Genomic DNA, 15,747 nt, shown 5'->3' on the forward strand with positions numbered 1-15,747 from the left:
ACGATGTCAAATGAGTTTGAAAGAAGTGGCTTTGTAATTGTTGACATAGACTTAAGTGGCATAGGATCGGTTCCAGGCGTGAGCTTGCAAGCGAGAAAGTCATGTTAAAGTGAATGAAGGATCGATTAGGCAGGTGAGGATAGCACCAGGAAGGTTCGGCGGGAGGAAGGTGCACTCTTAAAAATATCTGAGCGCGGAGCGTCTGCCAGTTGAGAGTGATGGCGTCGGGAAGTGAGCGGGACCGGGAGGACGCCAAAAATACATCGGGTCACCGGCGGCGGCGTCCCTTTGTGACGTCATACAGCGCTCGCGGCCCTCAGTCCGTGGAGCAACAAGAAAGGTGCGCCCAGTTCTTGTCTGTTTCGGAAGCCAGGTCATTACCCATCACAACACGAAGCAAGTCATTCAGTGGGCCAGTCCGGCCTCTGTCGAACTGCGCCCGGGGTGAGAAGAGCACTTCGAAGCGTTGGACAGGATGCTGAGGGGACAAACAACGAAAGGCGAAGAGAAATAAAGGGGACGAAACAGAGGGAAGGAAAGAAAAGAAGAAAAACACAGAGAAAACAAGAAATAAAACTTGGAATGTGTAGCGTTTACTAAGAGTAAAGGTAAATTTGTTCCTGTGCTTAACTAATTAAGCCCTAAGCCATGAAGACGTATGTGAGAGTGGATATATAGATCTATATTTGCCTGACCTCGGCACTAGTTAGAGGAGAGTGGTCAGCTTCACGCCTCGTCCGCTTTGCCCCCGAGGAAAGAGCTGCTGGTACCTATTGGATAGGACGCTGGGTGCACTCCAGTGCCGGTCTGAACCACGTAGAGAAGAGAAAATTCTTGACCCTACCGGGACTTGAAATCTGATGCCTCTGTTGTCCAGTCCGTAGCCAGACGCTTCTCTTAGTAAGAGTGTTATATGTATATCCTATCAACTTACATAAATGACAAAAGTCGGAGAAAAGACATTTCAGACACTTCACGTAAGCTTGACCTTGACAATGTTACGTTAGAAACGAAATCGAATGTTGTTCGGTAGGTTATTTCAGAACGTACGCATTGGGTAATCATTTGGGCTCCTAGTGCACGCTCCGTTATTTTCCTGAAAATATATTGTTACTTATGGGTATTTATGTAAGGAAAAATTAGAATATACAAAACTATAATTTTGCTTGTGGTTCTGTATGGTGTGAAACTTGGTCTCTGACATTAAGGGAGGAACATAGACTGAGGGTGTTGAGGAGAATATTTGGACCGAAGAGAGATGAAGTGACAGGAGGCTGGAGAAAACTGCATGATGAGGAATTTAATAACTTGAACTCTTCGCTAAATGTAATTAGAACGATCAAGACAAGGAGGATGAGGTGGGCAGGGCATGTAGTACGAATGTGGAGGAGATGAATGCATATAGGATATTGGTGGGAAAGTCAGAAGGAAAGAGACGACTTGGACGACCAAGTCGTCGGTGGGTGGACAATATTAAAACGGATGTTTGAGAGATAGGATGGGATGGTATGGATTGGATTGATCTGGCTCAGGATAGGGACAAGTGGAGGGCTCTTGTGAACAGATTAATGAACCTTCGGGTTCCATAAAATGCTGGGAAATTCTTGAGTAGCTGCAGAATTGGCGGCTCCTCAAGAAGGGCTCAGCTCCATAGGTAAGAAATTAAGTAACGTTATCCACAAATATTATGAAAGTTGGTAAACACCTTTAGAAAATCTTCGAGAAAATCGCCACTTGGTTTTACGGGCCCGTCTAAAGGGTACTTAAATTTGGGACTGTGTAGGACATTTACAGGGCAACGCCGAATGTTGGTTAGACCCTTTTGTACACAATATGAACAAAACCCTCCCAGCACTGTTGGTGCTAGTGAGGGGCGCGTACGTACAAAAGAAAAACACGGCATTCCAAAACCGTAATTTTTTTATGTTCTGGGATGCTGAATATCTCCAGATCGCTTTTTTGTCAGCGCCACTATACGTAGCGCCATTCGTAGTTTCTCATACTGTAACGCTCTCTTTTGGTTAACTTTAGAACCACACCATGAAGACTTATGGGAAAGTGAAATTTTGGTTCCACGCATTTTTTTTTCCTTCGCACACAGCCCCAGTGGGCCTAGGCCTACCTCCATGAACTTTTCCGTTCACTTCGGTTTTTCTAGATCTTACACGTACGGTAGGACACCTTGGGCGGGTGATCAGCTCGTCGCAAGGCCTCTACCTGTACACAAACACAGAAAAACGCACACACACAAACTAAACATTCATGCCCTGAGTGGGATTCAAACCCACGATCCCGGTTTCCAAGCGAGCGAAGACAGTACAAGCCTTAGACCGCTCGGCTACCGTGACCGGCTCCACACATTTTTAACCTTGCAAAATGGAGATGGTTTATAACCTTTATCCCCCTGCAGTTTAACCCAGAGTAAGGAACCCACAGGTGGACCGCATAGGCGCTCTGCGCGCTGAGAAGCAGGGACAAAATCTCTTGCTCCTGCCTGGAATATAATGGCGGTTCCTCGGGGGTTTAGGCAGTTGCGGCCGAATTATCCCTGTGTTCACAAGAATTGTGCTTAAAGGGATATGAATGTGAAGAGGAAGAATTCTCAGGTCCCTTCAGAGTCTGTCGCAGGGAGGTTGTACCGAGAAGGGGAAACACGAAGTTTCCATTGTTGGGCCAGTGAAATGCTGAAGTAATTGCGATTGTTTAAAATTTTCCCCAAAGCCTTAAGAAGATTCTGTGAAGGCTATCGACATGCTTTCAGTTTCATCATTCACAGCCATTCTCCTGTCCGACGTCATACAGCACAACCAGTTTCCAAAGCATCGTTATGTGAATTAAGAGACAGATCTATAGACGTGATGAATTTGTAGGCAGTGTGCCGGGGGGCGGGGTGATGCATGTTGCAGGCTGAGGATCTCGACATAAATATTCGACGCTTCATAACATTTATACTCACAGCATCATTAAATTAAGAACTTAAGACGGAAGACATAAATTTGAGTGTTGCGTCCTTTCTTTTCTGTCCAGCTCAAGGGACAGATTTCTCCCGTACCATAAGTTAAAAATAGAAATTGAGCCCTGCGCCCGTAACCTCCGGATCGAATATCACCTCTTCCGTCATGGTTGGTCTTTCCATCTTCTAAACTCCGTGGCCTGTAGTCCGCAAGCGAACTATACCGACGGAGCGACCGCAGCGTGTCGGAGAAGTTAGTGCCAACTTTTGCTGAGAGAGGGTGTCGCGTGGTCAGCGCAACGGATCCTCACGGCCGTTAATCTCGGTTTTCTAGACCGGAGCCGCTACTTTTCCATTCAAGTAGCTTCTCAATTATCCTCACGAGGCTGAGTGAACCCCGATCCAGACCCACTACTTATCAGAAAATCTGGTAGCCAGGAATCGAACCCAGGACCTCTGAATCTGTAGCCAGGAACTCTGACCACTGGACCACAGAGGCGGTCGGTCTTTCTCTCTTACCGGGAAAATTTACCCACGTTCGGCCAAGTACAATGGACAGGGTTTACATAGGCCGTCCCTTATTAGGATGATGTATGTGAGCTACTGCTGATTCTGCAGTTCCACGTTACAGAAACCTGGTGAAAGAAACTATTATTTTTATTATTATTATTGCACGAGCTCAGGCGGTTATTCAACACGGATCTTCATGGAGCCACATCCCAGAAGACCGCATTCTTCATAGTCACCGCCGTGAAAACCTCAAATCTTACATAACATTATTTATTTCTGAATAAATTTTCCCCTAGATAGTACGACTCGGAGTAGTCGGGTTAGCTCAGTTGGTATAGTGATGGACTACAGGCTGGACACCCGGGATTCGATTTCCAGTAAGAGATTTTTCTCTTCTGCATTGCTTCCAGGCCGGCTCTGAGAACCACTGAACCTCATATCTAATGGGTACCGGGAGCTGTTTCCTCGGGGGTAAAGCGGCCGAAGCATGAAGCTGACTACTTAGCTGCATCTATTGCCGAGGTCAAGAATGGTAGAGCTGTACCTTCACTCCCCCATATGGTTTCATGGCGTGATGCTTAATTAATTAAGCACAGGGGAAAGACATTTTACAGATATGGCTCGGGGCTGTAAAGTTATTGGCATTCGATTGAATCCCATTTCCCTATGGCCCTACATCCCTTTGTTGGCCTTGACCGCTCATCCAGTTTCTTGATCATTTACACAGTTGGTAGGACTCCTTGGACGGGGATCAGCCCGTCGCAAGGCCGCTACCTATAAACAGAACAACACACGCATAGGCATCCATGCCTAGAGTGGGATTCGAGCCCACGATCCAAGTGTTTGAGCGGTCGAAGACAGTTCATGCCCTAGGCCGCACGGCCACTGTGATCTACCCATTTCTTGCATGGAGAGGAAATCTCTGTTCGTCACGAGGTGCAAACCGGCTCTGAGGCCCATCCAGATATGCCTGCCGGAAGTTCTTACACCAAAAGTAAAGTCGACCGGAGTGTGAATCTGCCGAGGTATAGAATTCGTCATGCCACGTCATTCCCTCTCTACACTTCCATGAATTATGTCTCAGGCCCAGGAGCAACCTCACTTTCCCACTAAGATCAGGCACTTCCTGAATTCTCTTTCTGTCCCCTTGAGGCGAAGTCGCATAACACGTGACAATGCAAGATTACTAACACAATCAACCGAGACCTGTCTGACTTTAAGAATTGGCGTCGCAAGGTAATACAGGCCACCCAGGTAGTACATTACAGACCACAAGCAAAGCACAGCCACCTAGTCTCGTTAACCTGAAGGTCTAGTGGGCTAGTTCCTAAGTGCATAAACTGATACATTTCAGTACAGACAAGAAATCTGTTCTGTACACGTTGAAACTCTCGAAGTGTGTGCTGCTTCTGCCGTTTGGTTCATTATTGGCACTTCTCATACAATTACACACTTTCAAAGAAAGTGTTTCGTTCTTTGCTTGCAAGCCCCTCCCCTTCACAAAACCAGTAGGCAGTAGAGGCATGCAAGTTTTGTATCACCACGGTAAGGTAAATCTGTCTCTATGCTTAGCTAATTAATTACTACGCCACGAAAACTGATGTGGGAGTGGATGTATAGATCCACAGTTTCTTGATTTCGGCACCAGCTGGAGGTGAGTGGTCAGCTTCACGCCCCTTGCTGCTTTACCCCCAGAGAAAGAGCCCCAGGTGCCCATTGGATAGGAGGCTGGGTGAGCCCCAGAGCCGGTTTGGACGGCAAGGAGAATTGAAAATTCTTGATCCTACCGGGAATCGAACTCCGACCCCTCGGTCGTCCAGGCGGTAAACCAGGTAAAATTATCCTTTCGCTTTAATAATGCACTACACAATGAAGATGTTTGGGTTGGAGGTGTAGGTCTCACCATTTTAACTTTAACAGTAGAGAGAATAGGAATGCATATAGGATATTGATGGGAAAGCCAGAAGGGAAGAGACCACTGGGAAGATAATATTAAAATGGATCTTAGAGAGATAGGATGGGATGGTATGGATTGAATTGATCTAGCTCAGGATAGGGACCAGTGGATGGCTCTTGTGAACACAGTAATGAACTTTCGGGTTCCATAAAATGCTTGGGAATTCTTGAATAGCTGCAGAATTGGCGGTTCCTCAAGAAGGGCTCAGCTCCGCGAGTAAGTAAGTAAGCAGAGAGAGGAGAGCTTCACACCTTGGTCGCTTTATGTTCGCGGAGGGAGTTCCTTGTATCCGTTGGTCAAAAGTGTGAGTGGTCCCTGGAGCCAATATCAGCGTAGGGAAGAGGATATACCTTGCCCCCTGCTTGGACGCCTGGCTACAGTGTGGTCACTATACTGGCTGAGCTATCCCGTTCCCATCACCACTGAAACACGCCACTGAATCTGTTTCCTGTTATTCGTATCGCAAGGCTGTTGCACTTGTCATGTGGAAACGTCGCGCAGCAATAAAGAAGGCGGTTGTGCCAACAGATGCGTGTATGGTGCTCTAGAGAGAACAGTCTGCTATTAAAGCAAATATAAAACTTTCGACGAAACGAGAAATCCGTGAACTGGCCTCGCTGCCATCTCGCAGAATAAACCTAACCAGATTTACGAGTATTGATGTCAAGTGTGGGAAATAAGGAGCGAGAGGTTTGTCTGAGGACAAGCGATGCAGTTGGAGGTAAAATCCCCAAAGACAGCATATGCCTATCGCATCGCATCAGCTTAACAATATTACGTGAGGACTTTAGATTATGAAGGTCATCGTTACCTAATTTTCTCCATGACAGCAAGAAGTATACATTTTGACGAAGGAGACATGAATTAATTAGAGTTTTTTAACGGTAAAAGGTGAAGCTATCCCTGTAACAGGCCATGAAGGCCCGTAGAGTTGTGAGACGTTGAGGCTCCCACATTTTCTAGACACTCGGTAAACAGATGGCGCGGTAAGGTTGTCAGCCTCACGCTCCGGCCGCTTTTACTCCCCAGGAAGATTCCTGGTACTCATTTCTGTTAGAGGCTGAGTGGACCCCAGGACCATAGTGCGGCTGGAAGGATTAGGTCAATTGAAAAAATCCACCTCATGGGACTCGAACCCACGACCTTCCGGCTTGTAGCCTAGGGGTTTTTAACGGTAGGCTTTATAATTTGTAGGACGAATCTTCTTCCAATTAAATGAAGAAGCATACGACTGTGGGACATGTAGCATGCACGCGGTAAATTAGAAGTATATATAGAATTTTGATTAGAAGATATGAGCGCAGTGCGCCTGTAATATTCGAAGGGGTGTGGGAGGAACAAGATATGAAGCCTGGGAATGGATTGAAGTGACTCAGGTTAGGGTGAAGTGGTGGGTTCCATAAAATGCAGAGAGTCTGTCAGCCAGATCGGCAATTGTAACAACTTTTGAACAGGACTCCTATTGTTGGAATATTTTGAATCACAGTTTTACATATATTTACCTTCGGGATGCTTTCAGCTAAACAAACTTATTAAACAGTGTAGGCGGTGCCTTGCACGGAATACGGCCTGTCATTGTTTTTATTGGGACAAGATAAGTTACATTTGCTTATTCAAAACAGCTCTGCAGTCATTTATACTTACGTGCGAAGTGGAAAGATTTTCATTAGTTCAAACGAAGTTTCAAATATATTTAGCTAATATTGGGACAGCAATTTCGGTGCTCTGAGCTAGAACTTCTAACTGCTCATGAAGCCGGACGACCGTATCTGTTCGTATGCAAGCTGATTACAAGATTGAGTCCACTGGCTGACTTCCTTAATCACAATGTAAAAACTAAAGTAAGTAAAGGTATCCCTGTAACAGGCCGTGGAGGCCCATAGATGTTGAGGGTCCCACATTATCTAGACCAGTGTTTTTCAACCGCTGGGCCACGGCCCAGTACCGGGCCCTAACGTCAATTATACTGGACCCTCTTCTTATCGAAAAAAAAATTACCGGGCCGCGGTCTGACAAAGGTTGAGAATCACTGATCTAGTCAATCAGCTCACAGATGGCGGCAAGGTTGTCAGCCTTACGCGCTGGCCGCCCTTTACCCCCAAGAATATTCCTGGTACTCATTTCTGTTAGAGGCTGAGTCGACCCCAGGGCCATAGTGCGGCCGGAAGGATTAGGTAAATTGAAAAAAATCCAATGGCTTCATCGGGATTTGAACCCGTGACTTTCCAGCTTGTAGCATAGTGCCTCAACCAACTATGCTACCGCGTGCCCCTTAATCACGATGATGAATTATAATATTCTGAAATAATGGCATACCGGATATCGCTGCGCAGTTGTTCACGCTTCCTGTGCTTAGTATATAAGAAGTTGAAGGCTAGGCTCTCGAATTTGAAATCGCTGGTACCTTCTGAGTTTCCCTTGGTCACTCCAGGAAAATGCTTTGTGGGATGTTCCATGCCCTTTTCAATTCACGTTTCATAGTCCACATGTTACTATTCTTGATTCAGAGCCACATAAATAACAATTGTTTTCGTACTAGTCCGATTTCTTTGCTGATGTAAGTTGCCCGCTCGAATTCCGATCAAAATCTGCCCGAACTGACTGATTTTCCCCACTATTCTTTAAATTTCTTTCAGGTGTATGCTAGGATAGTACTTACTTGATATTTGCGTTTGGGTAAGACAGAGACCCTGGCGAAATTATAATTGGCATGGGAAAACAGGAGTATTCGGAGGGAACCCTGCCCCAGTATCAATTCATCAATGAAAAATACCACATGGACTCATCTGGAATTGAACTCGTCCCTCCAAGATGAGAAGCCGGCTACTAACCGTTCGATCTTCATCACGACTGGAGCAGCATCTTCACACAGGCCACGAGCACTTCCTCCCACAGTGAACCCTACCAATACAACCTAAATGGCTGGCAAATTGTCATTAAATAAACAAGAAAGTAAACAACACGAAATACTTTACCAGATTGTATGAATATGGGTTTTGTGTTAGTAGGGGAAATATATAATAATCTGCAGAAACTGGAATATTAATAAAAATTACTCTTTTCTTGGGTCTGACACCGTGTAGTCTGGCAGGTCGTTACTGATGTTTCGGAAGAACCCTTGTACCCTGAAGAACGTCGAAAACACTCAACCAGACTACACCGCGTCACATCTCCACCGTGAGAACCTCAAATCATGAGGTGGAAGACTAATGTCCAGGTGTACATATTTGAGGTTCCACCACACAAATATTGATTTAGCAGCTGTCAAATTCGGTAGTGAATCATGGACAAGTGGAGAAACAGACAAAGAAAACGAAGCGGAACAGCAAAAAAAATAAAAAACAACAGAAATACGTGAGCAAATTAGGCCTGCAATACTGGTATAGGCTCACAAGAGAGACAGTTGGGAATCCCCTGCAGAGATAGGCTGAGGGTAGCAACTGCATTTACATTCATTTGTCTCTCCGTTTCTGGTCCGCTTGATAGGCCACTATTCACGGTTTTCATATTTCGTAAGTAGTCTATGTTTATCTCGGTTTCGTTACTTCATAGACGTTTTAAGCATAAAGCGGTCAACAGTCGACGCCACAGCGGGAAATACTACTCATAGAAAATGAGCATGTCACATGTTTTCTTTTATCGAAAATGAATTCAATTATAACTGAAAACAATCCGGTGCAAATTAAAGACAATTGTATGACACCATATTCTTTAGGTTTTAGAGTCTGGATTTACTAATTAGTGATAATATCTGTATCTTTTCTTGCAGGGCGCTAACCGCCATGTGTCAGTTAAGAGGATAATGTACAACAAATTGTCTCAGAAAGCTGGATAAGATTGTCACATGTAGGGGTAACTTACAAGATGGGTTTTTGGATTGGATGATTGGATTTATTTCGCCTTATTCATACAACTCGGGACTACAAGTACCACAGCGCTATCGCTACTCTACAGGCTTTTCAGTTCACCGTTGCACACGCACTACGATCCCCAGTCTTCACTAGTCGTATCCTGGCAACGGATTTATCACATTCTCATTGTAATTTCAGATCACACATGAAGTCTTCCTGTCACAGAATAATTCCTTTCTTGCCCTTATTCTGTGACTTCTAATTCCGAAGGCTCAACTCCATTGAATTCCACGCTCATATCCCGGCAGCCTGGCGTCTCGAAGCTCGGCCCTTCCGACTCGACTACTCCGCTTCCACTACTTCTCTCACTACTCCATCGCCAAGTCCAAGTCACATTGCGACTGACGGTCAGTCAGACAGTAAGTCTTGGTGTCGAGCCCCATCTGTGGCTCATGACCAGATATTTATTACTGTTTGGTATTTACGGTCTTGTTTTTGTGGGGCGCCCTCTCTGACGAGAGGACGGGTCTGCCTTTGGTATATGCTCCTGACCCTTGCCAGTGCAGTCTTTCTCGGGTCTGAGTCCCCTGGGACTCGAGACCATATTTTACTGTCTCAGATTTGAGACTTCCCTTTTCGTCGCCTCCTACGACTCGCAGGGTCATGATGGAGGTATTCGAACCCGTCTCTTCTGTGTCCCTTTGTAACACCTCGACACGGACCACGCAGAAAACATCCTTTATTTTAAGGAGGCGTGTTTACTGGTCCGTTACCAAGCAATGGACATCCTTCTGTTGCATTCGTACGCTTTGCGAGGATGTGTTTACCGAGCCGTTGCCTAGCAACGGGTATACACGTAACAATATCATAACATTCTTACGTCTCATTTCGAGCAACTCTGCTCAACCTGCAACACGCCTGATTTCTGTTCGGGAGGTACCCGGTTTGAATTTCGGCTGGGACACCGACAATGCCGAATGAAGTGCTTCATGTTTTCTTCAGTTCCTGCATACAAATTCGGGGAGAGTATCTTAAATTAGGCCACGACCTTTTCCTTCTATATCCTTTCCGGTTTGTTATTTACTACATCCATTTACTACATGACCCTACTTAGTGTGTTTCTGAGTGCGTCATTAAATGAACTACAGAATTTAAGGAAAACCGCCACTGATGCTGACAGAACTGTAAACCTGAAGGGCGAAGAAGAAGAAGAAGAAGAAAAACATAAAGGAGTGGAAGCAGAGAAGGAAATTTTGTCCGATGCGGGAATTAACTTACCTGATCCATCAAGAAACGTAAGAGGGAAGGTTCTGCTCGATGCTCAGCTTAGGCTGCAAGCTACTATATCTATTTGCAGCTTACGTAATAACCTGTCCATAACTCGCTCTGTTTAGCTTCAAATGAATGCACGATACTGAATAGTGAATTGGAAAGGATGTGGAAGGAAGCTGTTGAAGCCTAATTTACTACGCCAGAATTTACCTGGAGGGGCTGAGAAAAACCACGAAAAATCTCAAGTCAGAATCATCGCCACCTGAATCAACTTGCTCGTCTGCAAGCTGAAGGCCAGTACGAGCACAAGATCCGTACCAGAGACGTGACAGTCTGGCGTATGGATTCCTCCCGCAGATGTGTCAAGACGGGCTCCCCTAACAGGCAACACAAAGTTCATTTGTGCGTGCAGGCTAGGCTGCAAAGTAGTATGTCTGTTATTAGGGCCGTACGGCCTTATTAAGGTCGTAAGAATATGCTCATAAGAGAGGCTCACGCAGCACGTACACGTCACGCACTCCGCGAGACTTCCGGTCACGTGAACAGCGGATGTGACGTCACTAGAATAAGACCGTAGTTTACTCGGGGCTCTGTGGGGGGATGTCCATCCGCGAAGGAATGCATTTAATAGGATTAACATTTCAATAGACAAGAATCTCGGTTCTGTAATACGTGACCAGTTAAGAGGTAAGACGGCGAAGTTTCAGAATTATGTACGCCAATAGTGTAGAAGCTGGGACCTACCTTGATTTCTGTTAAGTTTTATATCTTCCCGAAGGAGCCGGGATAGCTCAATCGGTATAGCGACGGGTTATGGGCTGGACTGCTGGGGTTCGATTCCCGGTAGGGGCGAGTGATTTTTCTATATTCCACATCGTCCAGACCACCTCCGGGGTTTGTTTTGTCTCTTTCAGGGGGGTAAGGCGGCTAAGGCTTGAAGCTGACCACCCATCTGCATCTACCGACGATGTTAAAAATGGATCCAGCTTTCGAAGTCCAATACAAAAGTCTTACAAGGAACCGACCATTGTCACAAATATTTAACCAGACAAAGTTTCATCTACTGCACTTCTCCCAAGTAGTTCCTTGCCTTGAGGGTTTTCGTCCGAAACTCTGTATACATTTATTGCTTCATCAATTTGTTCTACATGCTCTTCCCTGTTCTTTGTTCTTGGTTTGACATTCTGATGTTATCAGGTGAAGAGCACCCGCTCTCCAGCTTTCTCAGGCCTCTTGCTGCTAATTAACTCCATGAAGCGGTGTCCCTTTTTAGGAGTTAATTGCAGTTCAGCCAGTCAAGGAATTCCCAGCATTTTATGAGACCCCAAGGCTCATCTCTTCACAAGAATCCGTCTTTCTTCCCTATTCTGAGCCAGATGAATCCCGCACACAAACTCCCACTCTATTTCTATACTGCTCATTTATCTTACCATCTAAGCATAGACCTTCCAAGTGTTCGTGTTTTCCCACCAAAATTTTATCCTAATTTCTCTTCTCTCCCATGCTTGCTACATACCCGCCAATCTCACCTTACTTGGTTTGATAAGCCTCATTTACATCCGGCAATGAGTGTAGATGCGTAATCCTCAGCAGTCTTCTGTTACTTTGTCTATTTTAGGGCCGTTTTCCTCCTCACCTGTCAATGGCAGACTTCTCTGGGCGCCATTCCAATTTATGTCTTGTCTCTCTGTTTAGAAGCCTTGTCAGTCCTGAAGCGGTTATTCGCCGGCTTCCCACTCCGGCTATCTTGGTTCGATCCCAGGCCAGGGGCAGGTGCCCTCCTGGTATTTCGGCTTCCCTTGCCAATGCTTTTCCACCGATCGAGTGCTCCATGCTCACTGTCGTCTAGGGTTGCTACAGTGAGCCCATTGGTGGTGGTCTTACCAAGTGCGCTCCTTCTCATATATCCCCACGAATTAAAAAAATAAATAAATCTCTTTTCATATATAGGCTCACTTTATTACGTTTCATGTGTTATTATTATTATTATTATTATTATTATTGTTAGACTGAGGGGATTCCCAAGGAAACAACTGGATTCAGACTACTGCAATATTTTGTTTGTAAAGTTGAAAACAGTTTACAGCACTTCACTGAAAAGTTATTAGTTCGAGTTTGCAGTCTTCATCTCAAGATGAGATTCGGTCACTTGGTTTTCAGCTTTAAAATAAATGTTAACATGACCTCCATAGATTTATTAAACACTAGCTATGGCCTCTATACAACCCATCGTGACCCTTGCACTTCCTGCAGATAATTAAAGAAAGCTGAGTGGATTAGATAATGAAGGTTAATGTGACTTACTACTTATATAACGCTTATTCCATAATATATCGTGTGGACGATGACAGGTTATAGCAAACAAAACGTAAATAATTAAGACTTAATATTTTGAGGAACTTGAGCTATTTTACAGGGATATTTTATACGCCATTAACATCAGTGGCTCTTCCAGCCCATTCAGGGCCCACGCCACTTATTGAGTTCCGTAATGATTTCTCACAAACGGCAGGACTCGTTGGGCGAGTGATCAGCCCGTCGCAAGGCCTCTACCTAAACACAGGATAACACACACACAGAATAAACGCATACCCATACCAAATATCCATATCTTGAGTGGGATTCGAAGCCACGATCCCAGTGTCCGAGCGAGCGAAGGCAGTTCATGCCTTAGACCGCGCGGCTGCTGTGATCGGCCCATCAGTGTCATCCCCCCCACCCCCCAACCCCTTTGGCGCTACAGCCCCAATTTGGACCTTGGCCTACCTCCATGAAACTCTCCGGTTCACTACGGTTTACTAGATCATAGACATTCGGTAGGACTCCTTAGGCGGGTGATCAGCTCGTCGCAAGGCCTCTACCTGTACACAAACACAGAAAAACTCACTCACATACACAAACACTGAACATCCATGCCCTGAGTGGGATTCTAATCCGCGATCCCGGCTTCCGAACGAGCGAAGACAGTGCATGGCTTAGACCGCTCGGCTACCGTGACCGGCTCAGTGACATTACACATCTAAAATATGAAAGGGAAATATATTCGATTTCTCCAGCTATAAGATTCGAATTATCAATAATTGAATAAAGAGATCAACTAACTAACGAGCTAACTAACTGTCTGACTAACTGGCTGCATGCAGCCAAGTCCTTCATGTGAGGTCGCCAGTCTGTAATTTTCCAGCAGAGTAATCAACCTTCGATTTCCATAAAATGAAAATTTCTTGACTAACTGAACAACTATAGCTCACAAGAAGAACTGATATCCAGGGCTGCGTCATAGCTCAAGCTGTTAGTCGCTGGCTTGTTACCGCGCCGGCCCGGGTTCTTTCCCGGGTCTGGTCAAGTGGGATTTGTGGTGGAGAAAGTGACGCTGGGGCGGGTTTTCTTTGAGTACTTCGGTTTCCCGTGCCAATCTTCATTCCAACAAATTCTCTATCATCATAATCACCCGTGGCAGGCTACAATAGGCCAATCAGTGTCCGCCATGCCGAGTGGATCCAGTTGGACTCCACCCCCCACTAAGCGAAAAACTGTGATCCATAAAATTAGTTAGCGAGCTAGGCAGTTCATGTAATCTTATATTAATAATTGACGGAAATCTTTATTTTCCAGACCTGCCATGCTGGGAAATTCTTGAGTAGCTGCAGATTTTACTTCTCAAAAAGGGCTCAGCTCTGTAAGTAAGTAAGTAATATTGTTTAATGCATATTTAATGGGTTTGCCCAGTTAGTGGGAATAATCACAGTTTTTTAAGAACATAATTATTTTCGAGCTGTTTTCCGGCCTCAGGTCGATTCGAAATAGCCTCGATTAGTCACGCGAGAAGTCTAAAAATATTTAGTCGATATCAGAGATTGGGTGGATGAACCAGCACGACTTTCTGATCATTGCCGGAGAATATTCTTGAGAGGCCCTAAGAACGCTGCTAGGGGTAGGCAAGTGTGGCAGCCGCATAGGGTGCAAAACGCGGAGGTGGGGGCGCAACAAGAGATACTATTACTAATACATATATGTCTATTGCCAGAAAGTTCCACTCTCCGTGGCACACAGGTGTTTTGTGGGTAAGTGTGTCCTTTGTCACCATGGCATGGCGCTTTCTCAGATTGTTGATGGAGGTGATGAGACGAGAACAGCCGAAAATAGGGTAGTCCTTCTGCTTGGCGGTTTGAGCATGGGGCTAACAACCCCTCACAGCATATTACTAAATGTTACAAAGGGCCTCAGTCTTGGACGGTTCTTTTGAATTAACGATCTAAGCTAAAGTAAACGAGAATGAGATTTATTACGTGGAATGTAAGAAGCCTCTGTAAGGCAGGTTCTCTCATGACAGTTGCAAAAAAATGCCAAAATACAGGTTGAATTTAGTGGGAGTACAGGAGGTCAGATGAGATGAGTGGCACCAAACCAGCAGGAGAATATATATTTTTTCTATGGAAATAAAAACTAGAATCATGAATTAGGTATAGTCTCTTGTTGTACATAAGAGAATCGTATCAGCAGTTGAGAGGGTAGAGTTCATTTGTAATAGGATGTCATGAGTAATACTAAGAGCTCGCTGGTGTGACAGCATTGTTCTGAATGTTCATGCCCCAACCGAGGATAAAATTGAGACACGAAGGACAGCTTTTACGAAGAAATAGAACGTGTATTCCATAAAAATCCTAATTACCATATTAAAATTTTGTTAGGAGATTTCAGTGCCAGGTTATGTAGGGAAGACCTTTTCGAACTAATAATAGGGANATGGAATAAGATTTTACACCCTAATGGATGGGGTTAAGTGTGTAAACTTTGCCACATCCAAAAACACAGTTGTCGTAAGTATCGTAGTTGGTTGAAGCACTATGCTACAAGCTGGAAAGACTCGGGTTCGACTCCGGATGAGGCTATTGGATTTTTNAACGAAGTTGTCGTAAGTAGCGTAGTTGGTTGAAGCACTATGCTACAAGCTGGAAAGACTCGGGTTCGACTCCGGATGAGGCTATTGAATTTTTCAATTCCCCTAATCCTTCCATCCGCACTATGGCCCTGGGGTAATCTCCACCTCTAACAGAAATGAGTACCGGGAATCTTCCTGGGGGGTTGAGGGCTTCCGGCGCTTAAGGCTGAAAAATTTTACCACCATCTGTGTGAATCATAAACTTCAAGAAAGTCTTCGCTCCTGTTGAGAAGGTAGTATTGTAAAATATCTCATGGAATTT

The 15,747-nt window shown here is 45.1% G+C and overlaps 1 protein-coding gene across 2 annotated transcripts in view; it reads left to right on the forward strand.

Annotated features, from left to right (window-relative positions):
• LOC111862676 (protein sprouty) overlaps nt 1-14,192 on the forward strand; it is a 314,018-nt gene extending 299,826 nt beyond the window's left edge. For both annotated transcript variants that reach the window (XR_004512817.1, XR_004512818.1), the window contains one exon: nt 14,159-14,192. The gene's annotated coding sequence lies outside the window, so the exon portion shown is untranslated. The remainder of the gene's footprint in view (nt 1-14,158) is intronic.
• Nucleotides 14,193-15,747: the final 1,555 nt, after the last annotated feature.

The sequence above is a fragment of the Cryptotermes secundus genome, unplaced genomic scaffold (assembly GCF_002891405.2).
Source record: "Cryptotermes secundus unplaced genomic scaffold, Csec_1.0 scaffold5, whole genome shotgun sequence".
In the NCBI taxonomy this organism is placed as follows: Eukaryota; Metazoa; Arthropoda; class Insecta; order Blattodea; family Kalotermitidae; genus Cryptotermes; species Cryptotermes secundus.